This window comes from Manacus vitellinus, unplaced genomic scaffold (genome assembly GCF_001715985.3).
Source record: "Manacus vitellinus isolate BGI_N305 unplaced genomic scaffold, ASM171598v3 scaffold_5_pilon, whole genome shotgun sequence".
In the NCBI taxonomy this organism is placed as follows: Eukaryota; Metazoa; Chordata; class Aves; order Passeriformes; family Pipridae; genus Manacus; species Manacus vitellinus.
This window is the reverse complement of record NW_021940682.1, coordinates 39,848,606-39,860,123: the sequence shown is the minus strand read 5'-3', so window position 1 is coordinate 39,860,123 and position 11,518 is coordinate 39,848,606. Positions and strand designations below refer to the sequence as shown.

General features: G+C 38.4%; 1 long non-coding RNA gene across 1 annotated transcript; it reads left to right on the top strand.

Annotated features, from left to right (window-relative positions):
• Positions 1-580: 580 nt before the first annotated feature.
• Positions 581-9,291, top strand: LOC108641024. Its single transcript, XR_001921676.1, has 3 exons — positions 581-657; positions 5,529-5,587; positions 9,104-9,291. It is a non-coding gene; the product is annotated as an uncharacterized LOC108641024 (long non-coding RNA).
• The last annotated feature ends 2,227 nt before the right edge of the window (positions 9,292-11,518 follow it).

Genomic DNA, 11,518 nt, shown 5'->3' with positions numbered 1-11,518 from the left:
CTGATTTAAGTTCCATTATCCTCATTATATCCTCTTTCTGAGAGAAGGAATTGAAATATATTCTGTTGGACATGGAGAAAAATATGTTTTATAAATCTCACTGAAAGCAAAACCTAGTCCTTAAAAGTTCTTTTTACATTCTTCAATATAGGTTAAATGTGAAATAAGAGTAGCTTCTTCAAAGTGATGTTACTGGTTAAATTTAACATTTTAAAAATTTGAATTTTACCTATATTCAAGAGGAGCTTTAGGTGGTAAAACATCTTTTATATTTCTGGAAGTCAAATGACACCTATATATCTAAATCTTTGCCTGTCTAAAGCACTTTACTACATTTAAGTGCTTAACTTATTACGTTTTCCTTACATTTGTATGGTTTCAGTCTGCCTTGTGAATTTAGTGCTTTCTTCTTGTCTTGGTTTTAACAATTCTATAAAGCAACCTAAGACTACAGAATTTCCTCATTCTTATTACTTTGTTCACAGTCAGATGCACCATTGCCATAGAAATAAGTAGAAGGGATAACATGTCACAAAGAAGCATAATGATCTGCTGGAGCTATGTGTTCTTTGTTCTAATTTACGTTCTAGTGTAAAGGCTCTCCAGCTCATCATCACAGTACAGCTGATTGGTTACAGTCTCATTACTGGACACAAGGTCAGTGTGACTCAGAAAATACTGCCCGAAGACTGTATGTAACTTATACTGGTTTCATTGCATTAATGTAAGTGGCAGAAAGTTAAATGATAATTTTTTCCTAAAGTGACTGCAGATAACATGTAACACCTTGCCCTGGACCAGAATCTTAATTAATTTTGTGGTGCCTATATTGCAAAATAGAGAGAGGTCAGAGTTCAATGGAAAGGAAAAGAGAGTAAAAAGTTCATTTTTTGCAGTTCCCCAGTCATAAAAGCATTCAGAGCATGATCATTTCCCATAGTAAGTTTCCAATGTTGTTATTGTCATTAGCTATATTGGCATCAATCTCGTTCATGGGCTAGCATACCACTGTATTAAAAAGTAATAACAACAATAATAAAAAGGTCTCTTCTGTAGAGAATCAATATTCTAAACACAAGGGATGAAACATGAGATAGGTACAAGCACTGGAAAAAAACCCATGCACATCAATACAACAGACAGTCCTGCTACCATATCTGTTGCCTGATTTTTTCCATTATTTTTTCCCCTTGAGATTTTAATAAAAAAGGAATTTACTTAAAGAAGATAAAGACAAGTACAATTGTGTACAAGTAGCTCCTTCCAAGTAGCAAAGGTATTTGGTTGAAAATTTTTCCTGATGGGTGGCAGAGAATATAATTGTGGTCTAGTCAAGGAAAAATTACTGGATAAAAGATGGATACAGAGAAGGGTGCTATATTTAACACAGTACAGAATGGGTATGCAGAGGGAGAATAGAGAATGAGGTGGATAATGGTTAAAATTTAAAGGAGTAGAAACAAAATATTTGTAACAGTATCTCTATGGTTATTAATAAGGAGGATTGTCTTTTCTAATCTGAAAAAAAAATCCTCTCAGATGCTGGGATGCAAGGTAGTGAGAGTTTTATCTTTGTGAATGGACAGGACAGGCTGTCTCTTAGATCTGTCACTAAGGCTCCAGGTCTTAAGAAAATCCTTTATATAGAATAAGAGAATGCTTTTAGCCAAAGATGGAATACAGGGTGAGGATGTTGACCTGCAGTTCTCAATAAAGAGCTAGCAAGAAATGTTTTTCAGTAGAAATAAGTCAATTTAGCTATAATGATTAGACATTTATAAAATAAATTTGGAGAAATCACTAATTTGAAAAAGCAACATTGGAGAAATTAATAATGCTCTTCTGCACCCCCCAAAAGCCTACCCTATGGAACCACTATCCAGACATATTCCAAGAGATGATGTCAGGATAGATGAATGTTTAAAGATTTTTATGCTGACTTTTTGCAATTAAACCACGTCTATGTTTTCTATATTGGGTATATTTTTGGTTTGTATTGTCATATAAGGTTTAGGTTGAAATCTTCAAGTGATCACATTACAAAAGACCTCAACTCTGCACAAAGAATCCTGACAAATAAAATCCAAAAAAGGGAAGAAAATTTTATGCATTTATCCCTGAAGTCCATAACAGCCATTTCCATAAATAATAATAAAAATCAAACTATGTCTGAAGAAAAATTAAACTAAGAAACAATACCAGTGCTCATCGTATTTTTTTGTTGAAGTGCTCACTCATAGATATTTTCCTGGGGAAAAAGGGATCTACCAGTAGAATGCATTTTGATCTTTGTTTGGGAAATATATGATTTTCACAAGACAGCCAATTAAGCCCCACTAAGATCAGTTGTGAAATATCAGCTGCCTGTATGCAGTGACCTAGAACCTGACATGATATGAATAATAGAGACTAAACAAAGAACACAGGCATTAACTTCTGAAGTGGAAAAAAAGAGCAAATTATATTTTAATTTATATGTACTTTGAATAGATTTGCCTGAAGAATTTTTGAGCTTAGGATAAAATGGAAATTCATTCACTTATCTACTTTGTTCTACTTCTCTGCATGGTGGCAGTCAGATCTATTGAGACTGGTTAAAACTAATGAATGAAAAATGTATTTGGCAAAGACAAGTCCTCTGTGCCATGTAATAACCTGCAAATAAATATGTTGTCTGAAAAAATAATACTTTTAAAATTCAGGTTAATTATTTAGGATGCTGATATCTGGTATTATGATAGTCAAATTAATATCTAGATTTATTAAATGTTGCAGTTCTAAATTGTGTAGTAGCATAAACTGATTTTATTATCCAACCTGCACGGAGTGGGACTTAAGGAAGATTCACTGACCTGAAAGATTAACTTGGCACTATATTGTTAATCTATTATAAAACAGCCAGTACTATTAGTAGGACAGGGACAGGATTTCCACACACAGGGAGGCCTTGATTGATAAAATCTGTTTAAATGTGACAGATAACTGACTAAAATAAATCAATGGAAATATGTTTTCAAGAGAACTGTGCAGAAAATTTACTGCATCAAGTGGCATATGACTGTATCAAGGTACGCATGTACTTGTGCAAGACAGGGAAGGACAGGGAGCAGTATTATCTGCCTGTCTCCAATGAGGAGTACCTGAACCTGAAGCCTAGATGTAAATGTGTGTGCTGTGCTCTTGAAGTAAGTGCATGTTAGAGCCCCAGAACAGGGGAAACACAGGGGTTGTACCAAGCTGTTGTGAAATATGCACATAGATGAGACTGACAGCAATGAACTGCAGAGAGGTGACCAAGAGGTCAGAGCAGAGATGGGAGAGAGAAAAAGCTACAAGAAGATGCAGGTATGGCCTGACTGCTTCTCCCCATCATTTGGCACGCAGAGGTGGAGAGGGATTCTGACAGACTTCCAACAGCACCCCTTTACAGATTCTTAGAGGTAATGCTAGCCAAAAACAGATAAGATAGGTACAAAGGAAGCAGAGCCGGTACAGCAGAGGCTTGCATCTTGGACACTTGTAACAAGATCAGTGTTCAGAAGTCTCTTTGAAATTTATTTACGCATGTGGCCTTTATGGTTCAGAAAAAAATTCTGGAATTGCCACTGGGACATAACTTGGGAAGTGCTCACATGGTGTGTGTGTGTGTGTGTGTGCACATGCATGTGCATGTCCACCTCAAGACAGGTTAGTAAAAATGGCTCTGAGGGGGTGAGCATCTCATTTCATGGCTTATTCAGGAAAATAAATTGGTGAGTTCACAAGTGTCACCTAACAAGAGGCATTCAGTTCTATACTCTAGTTGAAATGAGAGGAATAGACTAAAATAAATGGAACTCATTAACAAAACAAATACTGTGGAGGCTGACGTGTTTACAATTTTAATAATTTCCATATATAATTTAACTGAGAATTTCAGTATGATTTCATTTTTGTGTTGAAACAAAATGCAGATTGTCCACATGAGGGCATAATATCTGATGACTGTTGCTGAGGCCTCATATCCAGGTCTCAGAGACCTGCCTGTGGGATGCTGGCCATGCACAGAGCCAGCAAGGGCACTTCCCAGTACACAGCATTAGAGTAAATGATATCCCACTCTTGTGTGCACGCACACAAGCATGCACACACAGTGCTCTAAACCAATTCCTCTTGGAATCTGATGGATCCTCAACACTTTATCAAGCCAGGGATAAGCCCTGGTGAAGACACTGCAGGTACCTTAATACACCGGTACTGCTTAAGCTTTTAGAAAAGCAAGATTTCTGTCCCTTGTATCTTGTGATTCTCCTTCAACAAAACACGACATTTAATAAATGCTTTTTAAAACCCACTGAAGCAATTAAATCCACAGTTAAAGACCCTTTTAACATCTAAGAATGCTACAGAGCATAAGAAGTATCGTCTATGAAGTGTTTCTTTTGCAAATGAATTCCCAGCAATCAAAGAAAGCTGGATACGTAGCGGATGAAAAAAATAGCATACTTAGACCATAAACCTCAAGGTTGTTATTTACTGAAGTCTAGAAAATAACACACTTTGGAACAAATTTTCAGCAGTTATTGGAGTGGTATAGCTAAATTTTCATAAGCACCTTTGTGAAAATATAAATGCCAGAACATATAAAAACAAGAATTTAATCACTTTTTAAGTAAGATTGTAAATATTTTAAAAGTAATTCCATTTAAGTTCTAGGTTTATTGTACTAGAATCAAAACTTATTTTCCTTCCTAAGAGGTCACCTGCTAACAGACAAATTGCTGGGGTTTTTTTAATGCAAAAAATTATCTGAGTGCCTTATGAAACATTGACTATGAAACTATCTGAATCAGAGTTAACAGTAAGTAAATAACACCAGCAATCACTGTACTTGTGGCCTTGATTTTATGAAATAGACTTACAAATTTTAATGATTGAACCGATATGGCAATATAATTAAACATAATATTATACCTACAAAAGTATTATCACAGGAAGATTTATCACTTCACAGTGATAAGACTATTTCTTTATGATTTCATCATCTTTCATTTATGCTGTGAATTATAGTTTCAGTCTGACTGATCTGAATAATGTTTTACTGTTCATGTATAAAAGCAGATATATTCACATAAATATAATCTTTTGTAGATTAATGATTCAAAATTGTTAACAAGAAAATCGTGCTGAAATTCTGACATTTTCAAAGAAATATTTCCTTGGAAATCTCTTTTAGAAAATGTTGACATTTGTATTTTTCATTTTAATCATAATAAGAACAGATTCCAAAATGTCAGAATTTCCTACAGAATGGTAATTCTCTTTTCTGAGTCAAATAATGGTGACCAGAGCTGTATCTTCTTGGGACATCATATTCTCTTTCTGATGTGAGCTGTCACTGCTGATCAGTGACATCTGTTTGAAATCAGAAACATCATCTTCCCAAGACAGGGGCACCCAGTCAAAGTCTACTGTAAACTGTATTTACCCTACAGGCTGCTAATGGCATAAGTGGTACAGGTGGTAACTATTGACTGGTTTATCCCTAGAAGGAAGTGCAGATGGTGAATGAAATGACCAACAAATGATGTAAAGGGCAATATGAAAGGTAGGCACAAATCTACAATATGCGTTCCTGTGATCTTGTTCACCGGGAACAAAAGTCTGAAAATTAAAAGTCCCTTAAGAGAACTAAGAAATAAAGAATAGATGCCAATCTGCTATCCAAAGACACGCACTAGTAGACACTTTGATGCACCCCAGCTCCATAGTGTCAATGAGTTTCTGCAATGCTCAGAGGATTCCACAAGAATAGAAATCTCCATGTTGTCACCCCACTGTTTTCCTTTCACTCTGATGCAGAACTGATGAACACTGTCAGTGACTCAGATCTTACCCTGATCTTGTACAACATGATTTAATAACACCTGAAGAGAGCGAGAGCAAGAGCAGGAACTTAAAAGAGGTCATAAAAGAAAAGACCTTTGAATTACTCACAGTAGTTTTAGATCTTTATTACAAAAAGATAAGCCATTCTTAACATGCAGAACATTTCTTTACAGTATTATCTTGATAAAATCTGGATAACAGTATTATCTTGATAAAATCTGGATAGTTGGGTCCTTGTAGAAACGTTAGTCTTCAATCACTGCTCAATTTGACCTACTTCTGTGAAGTATGTAATTTGGAAGGTTATTGAATATCTGTAGAAAATGTTCTCTGTGATCATAGAGCTATAATGACTCATCATATATAATGACTTTTTGTGCCCATGGTGGTAGGGTGAAGGTACATGGGACCAGAATAAATCAGGGGGCCTCTCTGAAGTGCTTAGTACAATATTTCATTATTTCAGGTAACAGTACAATTTGATCCCATTTTCACATTCAGTAACTTGTATTTAGCAAAATGCTAAATTTGCTTCAAGCAGGTGTAAAACAGATACCAAAGAAAAATATCCCAGATAATTGAACATTGGAGTAATATGGTGTTGGCCATGAACACACTTGATATTGTTGCACACACATGATGCTGCTATGATCTAGTTGAAAAAATCCTATTGATATCTAGTAAGATATCCCTTGGTGCCATAGGTTATGTGTTTTACATTGGTTGGTTGAAGGGATACTTAAAAGCAAGAATAACATAATTCCTGGAATGCTACCCCATAATTTTAAATCTGGCACAACAGTTGGTTAAATTATGTCTATAAAAATCATAGGTATAGGTGTAGTACTGAAAACAATTACTGGAAAGAGAAGTGATAACTACCTATTGTATAGCAGAATCTGTTGTAAAACAAATAATTCTAAGCCAACGTGCCTGAGACCAACAGTATGAGGTTTAACAAGGCCAAGTGCCTGCCCTTGGGTCACAACAACCCCATGCAGCGCTACAAGCTGGGAGTAGAGTGGCCAGAAAGTTGCCCAGTGGAAAAGAACCTGAGGATGCTGGTCAACAACCACTGAACGTGAGCCAGCAGTGTGCCCAGGTGGCCAAGAAGGCCAATGGTATCCTGGCTTATATCAGAAATAGTGTGGTCAGCAGGACTAGCGAAGTGATTGTTCCTCTGTACTTGGTGCTGGTGAGGTGGCACCTCGAGTACTGTGTCCAGTTCTGGGCCCTTTGGTTAAGGAAGGATACTGAGGTGCTGGAGCAGGTCCAGAGAAGGGCAATGAAGCTGGGGAAGGGTCTAGAGAGTAAATCATTGAAGGAGCAGCTGAGGGAGCTCAGGTTATTTAGCATGAAGGAAATGAGGCTCAGGGGAGACCTTATCACTCTCTACAACTACCTGAAAGAAGGTTGTAGACAGGTGGGGGTTGGCCTCTTCTGCCAGGTAACTAGTGACGGGATGAGAGGACATATCCTCAAGCTGCACCAGGGGAGGTTCAGTTTGGACATCAGGAAAAATTTCTTCATGGAGAGGGTTATTAAGCATCAGAATAGACTGCTCAGGGAGGTGGTGGAGTCACCATCCCTGGACATGTTCAAGAAATGACTGGATGTGGCGCTTAGTGCTGTAATCTAGTTGACAAGGTGGTGATTGGTCAAAGGATAGACTTGATGATCATGGAGGTCTGTTCCAACATTAATGATTCCATGATTCTGTGAAAAACCTGTCGGTAAAATGAGGAACTACCAAAACCACAAAGGAGAAGGCTATTGATGATCTACAGGTCCTATTTCAAACTACTGGGGAACAAAAATCACTTTGATTGGAATTCACTGGCCTCATTTTTTTTTCTTGACCTCTTATGTTGAGTTAATCGTCATTTGATTATTAACTTGGCCAAACTAGAATCAGGGTGGAGCACAGCAGTCAACCATCAGCACAACCTTCCACTAGAGGACCATAGAAGGTTTTTTTCTCTCAGTAAACATTGATGGAAAGAAATGGTAGTGTAACACTTAAACTATTTTGGAGGTTAGCACACTCACTGAAGGTATGGAGAAAGAAAGAAAGAAAGATTTAATTATTTTATCCTCATAAAAATAATGCACAAATTTTCCAATCTTAGTTTCATAAAAGTGTTTATCTGTACCTCTGATAGATCTTTTCTGTCCTATGTCATATGGGAAGCCCTTCTTCCTCCTTTTCTTATGTTTTCTATATCTCATACCCCTCTTTTTGTAGTCCTTATTGTTTGGGTAATATAGTAATTCCAACAGAGGAATTACAATGCAGGAGATTGATTCCTCTCCTTCTGTTGTATACTGAATTCAAGTCTACAAACCACACTCTGGCTTCCCTATCTAGGAAAGATAGTCATACCACTGTATGACTTTCAGACTATAGCAACTGATACTCTTTACTGAGTTCTTGTCATAGCTCTGAGGTTCAGAAATTGCAGATATCCCTTAAATCATTCAAGATCAGTAGGAATGCAAATGCTCACTACCTTCCAGTATCAGGCTGGTTTAATTTAAAAGGGTATTTATTGTTACAGAATTTCTTCTGATTCTTTACTAAGTGTCATCATTTCAAGATCACTTTACTCTCTGCAGAAGTTTGGAAACATGACATTATTGTACTATAGACAGGCTGGAACAGTGATAGTATTTGATTTAACTTCCAAAAGATCTAGTTCCTGGGGGAAAAAAATTCCATCAATGTCTCTTGATATAAACATACACAGCAACAAAGATACAAGCTTGAACTCAGGAAGTCCCTAAGCTTTAAATTGCTGAAAACGAGAACAATGCACTGGAATTGTCATTTGTTTGTGCTGTTTTCATACTTATTTTGCAAAAGCAGCCATCATTTGTCTGCTATTAAAAATTTGGGTTGATCAGATTTTTAGTCTGTCCCAGCATGGCTGTTGCATTATTTTGGTAAGTGCATTGCATTGTCATATACTGTCATCTTGTTTTTTCAAGGAAAGCCAGTAGAAATATAAATATTTGACTCTTACAAGATTTGCAGTGAAGTCTGTTTCTCTGAAATGTTTCCTTAAAAATGATTGTTGGGTTAGAACATTAGCTTGTTCTCTTTATTACCTGATATGAATGCAACTAACTTGTGTGCATACTATTAGCAGCATCAGTGGACAAAGATATACTTCAGTACAAATGAAAAAATTCTCAGCAGCCCACATATCCTAACTTATCCTGAATATTCTTTCAGCTGATGTAAAATGCAACCTAGAAGTTTAAAGGCAATAAAACATAAAATAGGAATACAAACAAGTTTACTGATGACACAAAGCTGAAAGGAGTGGCTGATATCCCAGAGTGTTGTGCAGCCCTTCAGAAGGACTTCAACAGGTTGAAGAGATGGGCAGAGAAAAACTGTCTGAAATTTAACAAAGGCAAATGCAGGTCCTACAACTTGGGAAGAATTACCCCAGGCACCAGCACAGGCTGGGGGTTGACCTGCTGGAAAGCAGCTCTGCAGAGAAGGACCTGGGGGTCCTGAACAAGCTGTCCATGAGCCAGCAGTGTGCCCTGGTGACCCAGAAAGTCAATGGTATCTTGGGCTGTATTAGGAAGAGCATTGCCAGCAGGTCAAGGGAGGTGATTCTGCCCCTCTGCTCAGCCCTCCTGAGGCCACATCTGGAGTGCTGTGTCCAGCTCTGGGCTCCTCAGTACAAGAGAGACGGGGAGCTCCTAGAGCAGGTCCAGCAGAGGGCAACAAAGATGTTTAAGGGACTGGAGCATCTCTCTTGTGAGGAAAGGCTGAGGGAACTGGGCCTGTTCAGCTTTGAGAAGAGATAACTGAGAGGGGATGTCATCAATATCTACAAGTATCTGAAGGGACGATGTCAAGAGAATGGATCCAGGTTCTTGTCAGTGGTGCCAAGAAATGGGACGAGAGGCAGTGGGCAGAAACAGATGCACAGGAAGTTCCACCTAAATAAGAGGAACAACTTTACTGTGTGAGTGACTGCGCACTGGAACGGATTGCCCGGAAAGGTTGTGGAGTGTCCTTCACTGGAGATATTCAAGAATCATCTGGACAGAATCCTTTGCAATGTGCTCTAGGATGATCCTGCTTGAGCAAGGAGATTGGACCAGATGACCTACTATGGTCCCTTCCAACCTTACTCATTCTGTGATTCTGTGGAGTTCAGTGCTCCACACAATGGAGGAGGCCAAGATCCTCTGCAGACAGAAATGCATTATGTAGCATATATATACGACACAATATAGGTTATATATTGTTTACAGGTAATTTTTTAAAATATATGACTAGGCCTAATGACTGAGATAGCTCAATGGGACGAAGAAAATCACTGGACACATTGTAAGAAACCACTGGATGTGGCAGTGGCAGAGCAGAGAGCAAAAAAATTTATAGGTAGTGACATGAAGCTGTCTGCGTCCACGGGTGTATAAGAGGAAATTACGGGAAAGACGGTCAACTTTGCAGATAATGGGGGCTCAGTGATATTTTAGGGATTAAATTCCGCAAAGATCAGCAATGCCTAGTGCAAAGGTATTAATGCTAACACGTAAGGGAGCACCAGTGCAACAGGCATACTGAAACTGGGATCAGTGGTGGTACAGCAAGTATCAGCAGGTTGTTTCTTTGAGACTGGGAGTGGGAAAAGGGAAGTACAGAGGTGGTGAAAAAGGGGGTCAAAACCCAGGAAAACAGAGAACAAAGTCTGCACATTTCAACAATTGATACTGCTGTTAGGGCCACATGAGTGTTGAACCTATTTCTGCAGTGAGGAGGATGGGAATGGTCTCCCTGGCTTGCAAGGTTAAAACTTGGACTTGATGGATTGTGGGATCTGATTCACTACATCAGTGCCTGTTTGAGCCTGGTAGGCAGCTGTTATGATCCATTTATAAAGAGATGACTGCCTAAATTAAGATGCAAACGAGACCATACGGCAAAGTCAAGAGTATGGATTTTATTTAACAGTAAGTGTGAGGTGGAGAGATAGAAAGAAGTAGGAGAAGGGATGGGGGGAGAGAAAGAGACAGGTTAAGTAGAAAGATATCACCACCCTGTGGATTCTGTGGCATCCTGCTGGTCCTTCTTCACCCTGGTCTTCTCAGAGGTGGCATCCCAGAGTCATTCTTTTGGGGTATCACCTTTATACAGTCCAAGTGCCAGGTATCCATGGGATGTAGATGCCATTCCCATAACTTGAGATGGCATGCACAACTTGTTTTCTTTCCCACTGTTTGACACTGCAAACTTTTGTCCAGGTAGGTTACCCAGATCTGCCTCACCGGGCCTGGAATTAGCATCTTCCTGTTGTTGCTGTCTGAGTTTATCTCAAGTTCCCACAGTCCACACAGTGGGAATTTTTTGTTCAGCGGCTTATCTTACAGCAAGTTCCTTCCGTGGCTTTGACAGTGTTTTGAGACAAGAAACTGCATTCTTTAACTCCTGACAGCGGCATCAGCATTTTCCCAATAATTGCCTAATAGAAGTAATTGGTAAAATATTCAGTAAAAACTTCTTTGGGGCCAGTGGGAAGGTGAAAGTGGAGGCAACAACGTCTGTTTCCACTTGCTAAATAAATGATCTGGTTAAATTGCCTTTTTATTTACCACTTGCTTAATGGGGCCTTCAGTTCATTTT